Genomic DNA, 11,290 nt, shown 5'->3' with positions numbered 1-11,290 from the left:
GGCAGCAAAGGATTAAGAATATATTAACTAAACAGGCACAGAAAGCTGGGTTATTTTTTATTTAAGGTAAGTAGGTAACATAAAGGCAGCTGTTAGAAGGTTAGATGTTTGTCATTTGACAGTATCTGATCAAGAGTGTGGATGGAAATGGCAGGGTCTTACTGCCTTACAAATAACACTGAATGCAAAAAAAAAAAAAAAAGTTCAAAGAAATTTGAACATGGATTTGAACTCCAAATACTGCCCATTCCTGAAGGGCAGCTCTGCATAGTGCTGGGGTGAGGCTGAAGATCGCGTTGACTGTACTTCTAGCACTTCCTACCTCTTCTGTAGTAGAAAACGCTACAGTAGAAAGAACAAAACTTTGTTATCAAAATGATAACATTTCTGGAAATTGATCTTGAGAACTTCTTATGCTTCCTATACCACTTAGCTGATTCCATTGTCTTTCTTGTTGGTTCCTCCAGTAAATACTTGATGCTGGACTAGTATGAAATTAGTATGGGATCAGCTGGAATATGCTGTTCTGGGCCTTCTCTTCTTCTTCTTAAGCCAGTTACATAACACCCATAGTCTTCAGTCAAAGTTTAATTAGGTTCTACATTTTCAAAAATCACTTTAGAATCTCTCAGTCTTTTATAAGAATCTTCTAATTTTTTTTTTTTTTTTGTCTACTGCCTGTCAAAGCACTAGTGCTTGGTATTTTTCATGTATGCAGCTGCTTTACTAGATGTCTGTTAAATCATACCCAATGTCCTTGGATTGATGTGCTTATACAGGCTGGTGCAAGACATGTTGACAGTTTGAATTTGTAGATTCTCTAAGTAACACAATTACATGTAGCCTTTTAAATAATATATGCTGAATTATATGCCCCTGATCCAGAAATAATGTGCATTTTAATGTAAATGCAGAACTTATTTGAGGCCCCATATTGTGCCTAGTGTGGTGTAAATTAACCCAAGATTTCTAAGACTGTCTTTTCATTTTAATGAGAAATCTTCTTCTGAACTCTTTTCTACAGTGTTGCTAACATTTATTTATTTTCTTTAACTTTTAAACTTACTCTTCTCTCTCCCTTTTCTTTTCCACTTTGCTAGACCTTTTTTCCCCCCTCTTATCTTTTCTACTGATATCTAAACAGGTTGCTTCAATGAATTAAATAATGAATTGAAAAGTAGTGAAAAATCTACTTAGAAAAATCTAATCACTGAGTTCCAGAACTGCCCTTTTATGTAACTTTTGAGGACACCATGATTCATAAAATCTGGGAGGGAAGAAGGAAGATTGCGCCACTTAGAAGTTTGTGGATGTATGTTTCGGTCTGCTGAGGAAAAAAAAATGCTCTGATCATGACACTCTTTAACCTTTGTTTTGATAAATTAAAGAGCTATGGCTTTTATTTTCCAATTACAGTGTAATCATTCTTGTCACCCTTCCCTGAACTCTTTCCAGTTTATCAGTGGCATCTTCAGGGAAGACAGGAACCAGGGACACACTGTTCCAGAAATGGTCACACTGGTGCTGAGTACTGATGTGATTCAGCCTGCTTATAACAACCTCTCAAGCCTCATTCTGTTGTTTCTGCCCTGATGAAGTGCACAGGCCTTAGTGATGCAGTGAGGTTCACCTTTAGCTGGTTATCTAGAGGACTCCCAGCAGCTCTGCTTTCCACTGTGTTTTCTCACATAGATTCCTCCATTCTAGGATCAGCACCTGCTCGTTATTTGATATATGACTTCATATATTTGCTTGCAGCCAGTTTACCAAGAGATCAGCATGGTCAGTATGAATGGGCTGTCCCCTTTGTGAGTTACCACTTCCCTAGTCTTTGTTATCCTGCAGTGGTACCAGGATTTGCCTTTTTTTTTTTCCTTTTGGCAATCAATAAAATTGTCGTATAGCACATGGCCAAAACAGTTCCCATGGGACTAAAGCAGAAAGGCATTTAATATTTCACATTTACATGTCACTTTTGAGACCAGTCAATTAGTCATTAAGTATATGTTCAATAATTTTGATTCATTCAGGTTTCTTAAACAAAGTAGTCTGCAGTTGTATGTTATTAATGTCTTAGGTATTTTGTTAGCATTTCTTAAATAATTCCCAGTTATCATGCATATTTTTTCTATTTAAGTCCTTATCCTTGATCTGGCTCAGAATAATTAGATAGTATGAGGATATTGTACAGCCATTATGTAACTTAATAAATTCAAGGTTGCCACCTCAGGAAGTGCTTAAGCTTCTGCAAGATGGAAGGCAGGAGATTCTGTAGAGGTTTTCCTTGTTCTTAATTCAGTCCCTAAACCAGCTGTTCTGAACACAGACCAGGGGCTTACAAAGACTTTTAGCCTATTACAGCTTCCTGAGACTGTTTGCATTTTATTTTATGCTACTTAAATGGAAATCTGTCTGCCCCCACCTCCTCTCCCTATGCCCTGCAAGTACTATAGAAATTGCTTTTTTTTTTAGGATTATTTTATTTTCCTCAGTAACCAATTAATAAACACTCCAAATCATTTGATATTGAATTTTAAATTACTTAGAAGTGCTGTGCTTTTATTTTCCAATAAAGTCTTAATTTCCCTGTCTTTTCATCCTAAAGATCCAAGCACAGATTGTAAGCTTCTAATTTATGAATTGTCCCCAAATAGGTACTGACAATAAAGCAATTTCAGTTCATCTCATTTACTCTTTATGAACTAAGGAACTTCAGGTAGCTGCCCACAAAGAAACACAGCAAAATTCAGGCTTAAGCTAAATAATAACTTGTGGATGTTGTTAGGGGGAATAGAAAAGAATTCAAGCGTATTAGACTTTGTCTTGGGAATGCTATGGAGCATAAGATTGTTAGAAAGTATGAGTCTTTGCTGTTTACCATTTATTGTTTTACTTCAGTGGTATAAAGGCTGAGTGCCTTATAACATTATGCCTAAAACCTGTTATTCGGTCATGGAGTGAAAATCTTCCCTACTTGAAAATCACCTTGATACAAAGTATAGCTCTTGAAATTATAGGCCTCTTGTTTTTGGTAATAGAAAGCTAAATGAATTGAAAGTAATGTCAGCTTTCTGTATGAAGGGTTTGGAAGAGTCCGCTCACAGTGAGAAACCTCCAACATTTTTTGATGTTTGGATCTTTACAGTGATAAATTGCAATGCCAAGTCCTAGGGAAAAAGTGAAAGTTTTTTTAACTAAAACTAATTTTTTTTAACCTAGGGTCAAGAAGAATTCCCAGCTGGTCTTTTTTTCATGTAGGAAAGAGTCCACAGGACACTTAAAAACACAGATTTTTTTTTTTCCATTGTATTCAAACAAAAGTACTATTAATTTTGGACAGGTTGTACACGTATGCCAAAATATGAAATAAATGTTAAGAAAATGAATTTGGGTTTGTTATGTGGCAGTTTTTTGTATAGTTAGGATTCACAGTGCAATAATGTCGTGTTGCTCTTGTTGAGAGTCATCATGGCAACAACTGTAGTGTTCTGGTAAAAAGTGAAGGGTCATGTATTCCCATATTCAGTGTGTGTTCAGTATTCACCACAACGCAGTAGCTGCAAAATGTTGGTCAGCCACTGGTTTGTGGTTCTGTTGTTAATTTAGTTTCTTTAGAGCTAAAGCTCTGTCTCTTTTTTTGTATTTCATAACAAAGTGAGAAATGACTGTCCAAACCCTCTTTTCTACACTCAGGAAAGCTGTAACATAGGCAGGTATTAGCTCACAACTGTTAATCTGTTGTAAGGAACAAAGTTGTTGTGAAAAAGATTTTAATTTTGAAGTAAATAGTTTTTCAGTGATCTTTGGTTCTTGAACTTAACTTTTTGTTCTTTCATTGCAATGGAGAGAATGCAATATATAGAGACTAAAATATGCACGTTATGTAATAAATAGCTAAAAATTAGAATACAGAACAAGGCCAAGATAAAGAAATTGCATCTTAGGACATAATGAGATGAGCTGAGAGACGTGAGAGAAATTGGCAAATGTTTTAACCATGGAAATGTTTTAATGTTAATTTGAAATTCATCCTGACTTTCTGCTGACGTACGAGAACATTGCCTGAATTTAGTCACCAACTTCAGCGAATGCTTTCTTGACAGTAGAACAAATGAGAATTGGATCAAACACCTGTTTTCAGTAGAAGATGACACCCTGCCAGATGGCTTATTAGCAAAGATAATGGAACAGTTGATGAAACTGTCACATGATGGTTGAACTTGGCTTCAGCAAAGCATGGGTTGAAAATGTTGGCTAAATGGAATAAAATTGTTTAGCCTGATATTGGATAAATCCTGATACCAAATAGTTTTTAATGTTTGAAATGACTAATAATCATCAGCACTTCTTAAATCACCAAGACACTTTCTGTCCAGCCATGCTATCCAATAAAACTAAGTAGCTGTTCAGCTTTAGGACCCTTGGCCTGGTTTTACTAATTATCTCTTCAGGGAAGAGGCAATTGTGTTCTGGAAAGCAAATACACCCTGGCAGGATGGTGGAGTCATTGTGCAAGGCAGGGTTCAGAAGAAGCTTGTTAAGGATCGCTGTTTTCAGGAGAATTTCTTACAAAGTTTTGCTCCTTTGTGCATCCATTGTCTCAAGAGGCAGGTTACTATAAAGTGACACAGCTGTACAAGTGACAAAATCTGTGGCTGTGGTTGGTTTTCATATTTATTAATAAATGTTTAAGAATTATTTTTAAATATATTATTTTTGCTCTTGTGTATTTGGAAAAAAGTGATTGCTTCAAATGTCTTTCCTTGTATATTTGGGATCTTAGTGAGTTCATGAAGCAAGCCCTGTCATTACCTTTTCCTTTTATTCAAGTTATCTTATAAAACTGGAATCACTAATATGTTCCTTGTCCTGATTTATTAAAAAAAGTGCAAGTATGGATGTCTTGAGTTTGCAGTCTTAAAAACGTTTTCACAGCTCTCAGACTGCGCTGGGAGAGTGAGAAGCTAAGATGTTATTGACTTACCATGTGTTTTAATACTTTGTGTGTTATAAAACAGAAATTAATTTACTAGCAATAACACCAAAAAGTAATTTTCTTCTTTTTTTTTAAATTTATTCCTGTATTAGTTATATTCCGTATAAAAAATTAATCAGATTCACGCAGTCTTTGCTGTTTCTTTTCATGCTGGCTTACAGGTGAGTTGGTACTATTTGGAAAAGATTTGAATATTGAAAGGACTCTTAATGACTCCTTTTTCTACATTATAAAGCTAAATCACTTCCACATCAGTTTTGGACAGCTATATAGCTGACATTTTATTGTTCTATATAAGCTGATTGACAGTTAAAGATTCTACTTAATTTTCCTGTCTTTCTGCTGAAACTTTTCATTCCCCCAGCCTCTGGGCTAGGGAAAAATGAATCACATGTATATGCAGACTGCACAGTTTTCCTTGCTGAGTTCTTTTATGGCAATGGCATTATAAGCAATTTCTAGCAAAAGATGGATTTTACCATTCAGAAATACATTATAACAAACACACAGACATATTCCTTCCCCAAAACAAAATTTTCACCTATGAACATATGATTATCTCCTTCCGAGAGAGAAAATATATTTGGTTTCTGGAATTCTGAGCAGATAAATAGCCAAATGGATGAATTTATTTCACAAAAGGATTTGAAACCAATATGGCAATTTTAGATCATCATAACTAGGTATAGAATTACTGAAGGAAATTGAAAAAGATGGTTTATACTGTTCTAGTTCCTAGATGAGGATGTAAGGCAGGCAAAATACATTCAGCTTCCTTAATTTTAAATACTCCTTTAGCATCTTATTATAAAAATCTCTCCATGAAAAAGAATCAGTATTAAATATGCTTCTTATAACATGGTAATTTAGAACAGTCAAAAAACACGGCTGTTATTTTCCTTATCTTGAGGAAATAGGCAGGCAAACAGAATCAGATGAAAGAGGAAAAATTAATATACAGTAGCAATACCCCAAATTTTCAAATAGCATTTAAAGATTCCTCGTTTCCTGATGACACAAAATTACACTGGTTGCTTTGAGCTCGTTCAGTAAAAGTTGCTTTATCCGTAAGGCATTCATTGTTTTCATATTTAACGAAGTAAAATGATTATCATCTTTACCCCAAAGTTAAGTAACACATGAAGTTCTGTACACTTGACCTCCTATCATGATTCTGATGTCATTGTTCTTTTTAAGGTAATGGTTGTGAAACTGCAGTGTGGAATTCCTGCAGACCCCAAATTCAGTGTACATTTCTGTACCTGGTAAATATATATATTATGTTGACATACATATTTACTATGGACATGCAGCTAAAGTGCTCCCAGCATTTATACAATGTTATAATCCGAGAATTTTTGTTTAAGGGAATCTTTGATAACTGTCAGAGTTAAAGTGCAGGAAGGTGATTTTTTTGCTGAGATAATACTTTTGCAAATGCATCCATTAAGGCACTGATGAGTTGAAATTGATTGATTGATTGGTCTTTTCTCCATATAAAGATCAATCACCTTGAATGAACATGTAAATATGAATGTCTGTCTTAAAATGTAAAAGGTCATTAACTGCAGTAAATACAGCTTTTACCTTTTCATTTAATGTATATTTAGCAGCTAAAGCAGTTAGTTTAGCTCATAGAACAGGACAGGTACATAGAAACAACAGGCACATATTCCTGTATTGATTGTTCCTGTTATCACTAGGATTTTTTTTTTTTTTATGGTCTTCTTCAGCTAGAAAAATCTTGTCAGGATATATCCCTTAGCACAAAGATAAAGACAAGTAGGAAGAAAGTATCTGGTTTTGGGGTGGGTTTTTTGTTTGTTTGGTTTGGTTTGGTTTTTTGTTGTTTTTTTTTAATTCATGACAGAAGTGCAGAACAATATGGAAAAACTTTCATAGATTCCATAACTGAACGGATTCTTGTCTGGGCACTTCTTCTCTTGGTTTGCACAATATCCTGATCAACTTAGGCCACACAGTGTGGCTTTAAGAAAGAAAGAATTGGGGGATTGCCTAGTCACCAGTTTACTTTCCTGCTGAATGTGTGTGGGGGGGTTTGTTTCGTTCAGACTTTCTGCTTAGTAATAGCCCATTTATTTTTTCAAGTAATATTGCACTTTGCACTGAGTGCCAGTACTGTAATGGAAAAAAGGCCTTTTAGTGGCCTGCACAGAAGGAAATTTCAAGACTGCATTTTTATAAATCATAGCAAAATCTGTCTCCCACGTGTCATGATTTCAATTTATGAAGTCATTCTGGCATTTCTCCTCAGGAGCAGTTTCCAGTAAATATGGTCAAAGAAATAGGTACTTTTAACTTCAAAGAGCATGGAGTTAGAATTTATGGTATGTTGAAGGATACTCCATGCTTAGTGCAGCATGAATATTTTCCACCTGATCCATAGCAGCTTAATGAAGCTAGAGAGAAGCAAATGCTTTGCTTTACACAGTTTGAGTAGTTAGGGAAATTAAGGTTTACCGATCCACTGCCACTTTTGTTCACAGCATAGCAGCTACTCTAAAAAGTACAAGTGAGCTTTGTGCAAAAATTGTTTGGGATTTTTTGATCTACGCTGCCCCATAACTCCTGGAAAATCAGAAGTAATTGTCCATATTTACTTATTTAAAAATTAAATTATTCCTTCCATTCACGATAGTTCTTTAAATTTCTTAATGGCTTGGTTTTGGATTTGTCTTAAATTTTGCTTCTTGAGTGCAGTCTTCCACTAATGAGTTCTAACAAAATTTCAGGACTCATCAGGCAGTGATCTATATAACATTTCCTGGCAATTTACTGGATTAAGTTTTAGTCACTGTTTAAATATTTAATGTTAATCAATGTTATTTTACTTGGTGTATGAGTAACATTTTTTAAAGTTGACTCAGTGCTCACTGTAGATCTTATTTCTAGTGCAGTTTTCATAATATTAAATTGAAGATTTCTTCAGGCTGTAGAGTAGTTTAAGAATATACACAACAGCTTTAAGTAATGATTTGGGAGCTAAAATATGTCCATCAGCAACATAGTCCTTTACTTGAGTTAATTTAAGTGGTTAATTTAAGTAGCAGAGCTGAGACTACTTGAACTCAGTCCCTACAGGGAGGACTTTTGTGAGACATTCAGATACTTGGTGTGTTTGGGACACATGACAGATTTATCATGGAGATGTCAGAAGTAGTAGTAGAATAAAAATGATGACTTCTTAATGATTCTAAGACTCAATGTGTAATATCCACTCCTTGAAATTAAAAGTAAAACTATGGTTATAAACTTAACTTTATTTAGGGAAATTTCATTAAGATTCTTACTATGTTCCTATTTAAAAAGCCCACAAATTTTCTGTTTGAGAATGAACCCTTTTGAAATATTGATGGAGAAATAAAATGGAGAGAGTAGTTTTAAAAGCTGAAGGTGTTTTTCTTTTTTTTTTTCTTTCTTTTCTTTTTTTTTACTGCTGTGGTTTTCACATATTTTGTTATTTTAATAAATGAGAATGTTTTGAGACATACATTTCCAGTGTTGTTTTCTATTGAGAAAGATGCTGATGCACTGAGATCAAATGTGATATACATTCATATTTTATGACTCACATTATACCTAAAAAAAACATGTAAAAAAGCTGCTGCTGTTTTTTCATACTTTGTTTTCTCATATTTTACTTATTTTACCAATAGGATAACCTGTTGGAATGGTTTATAACCTCACGTCTCCTGCAGATGAAATGAAATGCTGGATTATTGCACAATTCAACACTATGGAAATTCCATGCCTGGTGATATTTGCATCATTAATGACAGAACAGAACTTGTGACAAGGTACATGGTTAATTCATCAAGAATAAATGTCAACTGAATTTCATTCTAGGCTTCAAGGTTTTTGCCTGTCCTCTATTTTGACCTCAAAAGGCACTGTAAAAAAACAGGTTTATAATCTCACTTTGTTAATAACAGTAAAAAATGTTGGCTAGTTTGAGATATTTTCCTTTTTTTGTATTTTTAGCATATGCTCTTTTTGCATATTTTTTAATTGGTATTACCTTGCTATTGTAAATCTTTACAAAGTACAAACACTCTGTAGCCAAGCCAGTCTTCCACTATGAGAAATGGGAAAATACCCAAACAAATAAGGTAAATCATTAATTTGATTATTGTTGTTTCAGTGAGGTTCATTATTTGAAGAGAGCTATCACTCAGATACCAAATTGTAGTAGACTTGTTTGGTTGGAACAAATTTTTTAATCTATTATATTGAGATGGTACAGTTGAGCTATTCTTGATGATTCCTTAAGAATCCATCTTTTTAACTTCATTGCAAGAATTCCTTTTGTTTGTTTGTGCTTTTGTTGTTTTGGGTTGGATTTTGCATAAGCATGATAAATACTGCCAAAGATATACTTCCTTATCTTCTGCAGTAAAAAATTATCAGGCAGCACAAGTCTGATAAAAACAGGACAAGAAATATAGAACCAGGATTAAGAGCATAGAAGAAAAGATACATTATGATACATGTAGGCAACATAATCAAAGTTAATATCAACAAAATTAAAGATATTTAATTGGTATTTTTGGTGTATATATATGTATATATATTAAAAAAGTGTCACAGACACTTTAGCAGGCACAAATCCCTGTTTTAGGAGCTTATGGTGTTACACTTGGGATTGCTACCCTTCCTCAGAGGAAGGGTAAGTTTGTTTGCTCCATTCTGGACAGGAACAAGATGACAGATGGCTTTTAGAGGGCAATCTCTAGAAGGTATAGATTAGAGGAGGAAAGAATCTGAAAGAGCTCCAAGATGTGGACCAATGTGAATTTCAACTGAAGTTACAACAGCTTTTTAAACAGTTGTTTTAATTACTGGGATACAAATTTGGTGTCCTTTCTAATTACTCAGCATGAGGTACAAGAAATTGTGGCAAAGGTCAAGCTAAGGAGGCTCAGAGCATGAAAAATACTGTGATTTGCATGAAAAGATACCAGACAACTTAGAGCTTTATTTCTAGGAAAAAAAAAATCCTGTACAGGCATGGAAGCAAACACCAAGTCTGTATTGAGAGCTGCCTAAGGGAATAAAGATGAAAGAAAATGAAGACAAAGCTTTCAGTACTATCTTTCTGGGGGAAAAAAAAAAGAAGTGATGCCACCTCCAAGAATAATGCCTGAAGCACTGGCACACTCATGTATGTCTGACTAAAGTCCGTGAAAGACTGAGACTGTAAGGAAATAAAAGCCAAAAGTGGAAGAAGAAATAGACCCATTACTCAAACAGACTAAGGCAATCCAGAAGCCAAATAAGAGACAGACCTAAACCTAAACGGTGCAAGTGAACTATGCACCGTATTACATGACATATAAATCAGAAGGAATAGTGGCCACTGGTTTGGAATATTCCAATGAGGTTGTGAGACTGAGTTTGCCCTAACTCTGTACTGTCTCTGCCTTGGAATGAAAAGGCAGCAATATAACCTGAACACCTACAATCACAGAGTAACACCTGCAGCATGACTGTACTTGATCCAAATATTGCTCACACACTGCAGCAGACAGCATGTGACACAAGACAGATGAGTTTGCAGCTATACTTTTTCATCAAGAGCCAGCTAAACCTTCCTGTAGATTGCAGAACCAACTACATGTAACCCATGAAAAATAATAATATGGATTGGACAAGCATGCTTAAACTATTGGTGATACCTGATATTTTAAAGGTGTCATCCCCTACAGGTGATCTTTCATGCAAGGAAAATTCGCTACACTTCCTCAATTGCTCAGCACAAGTAGCAGATGGCTGTTTGTACAGTCCATGGCTGATAATCTGTGTTTACATCATTTCAATACTACATGACAGAAAATTGATTTTTGTTTGTATGTTATGTAGCAAACACAGTGACCATGAAGAACTACTAGGGCAAGAATGACAAAATTAAGGTTACCTGTGATACAAATTTCAGAAGGTTTGGGAGTTTTTAAGTGATCATGAAGCTTTAAAGTTTCATTCATAGAGAAGATGCTCATCAATTCTTACGTCAGTTACCATTTGACCTAACTTTCCATTTGGTACAAACATCAGGACTCATGCCTGGTTCTAATATGCACCAGGAGAATAGAGCTGATGACATTATTCCTATAGGAAAAGCTGTTGACCAAAATGCAAGATACCAAAGGATGAGTATTTGTAACACACACACTTAGCTTAACAGAGAAAGTTCAGTCAGAGATTGAGACCTTCCCTCACATGCTATCTGAACATCACCAAGTGGGGGCTGAAAGGTAGGGAGGAGCTATCCAAGTC

Source organism: Indicator indicator, chromosome 10 (genome assembly GCF_027791375.1).
Source record: "Indicator indicator isolate 239-I01 chromosome 10, UM_Iind_1.1, whole genome shotgun sequence".
NCBI classification, from domain to species: Eukaryota; Metazoa; Chordata; class Aves; order Piciformes; family Indicatoridae; genus Indicator; species Indicator indicator.
Note: the sequence above shows the minus strand (reverse complement) of the source record.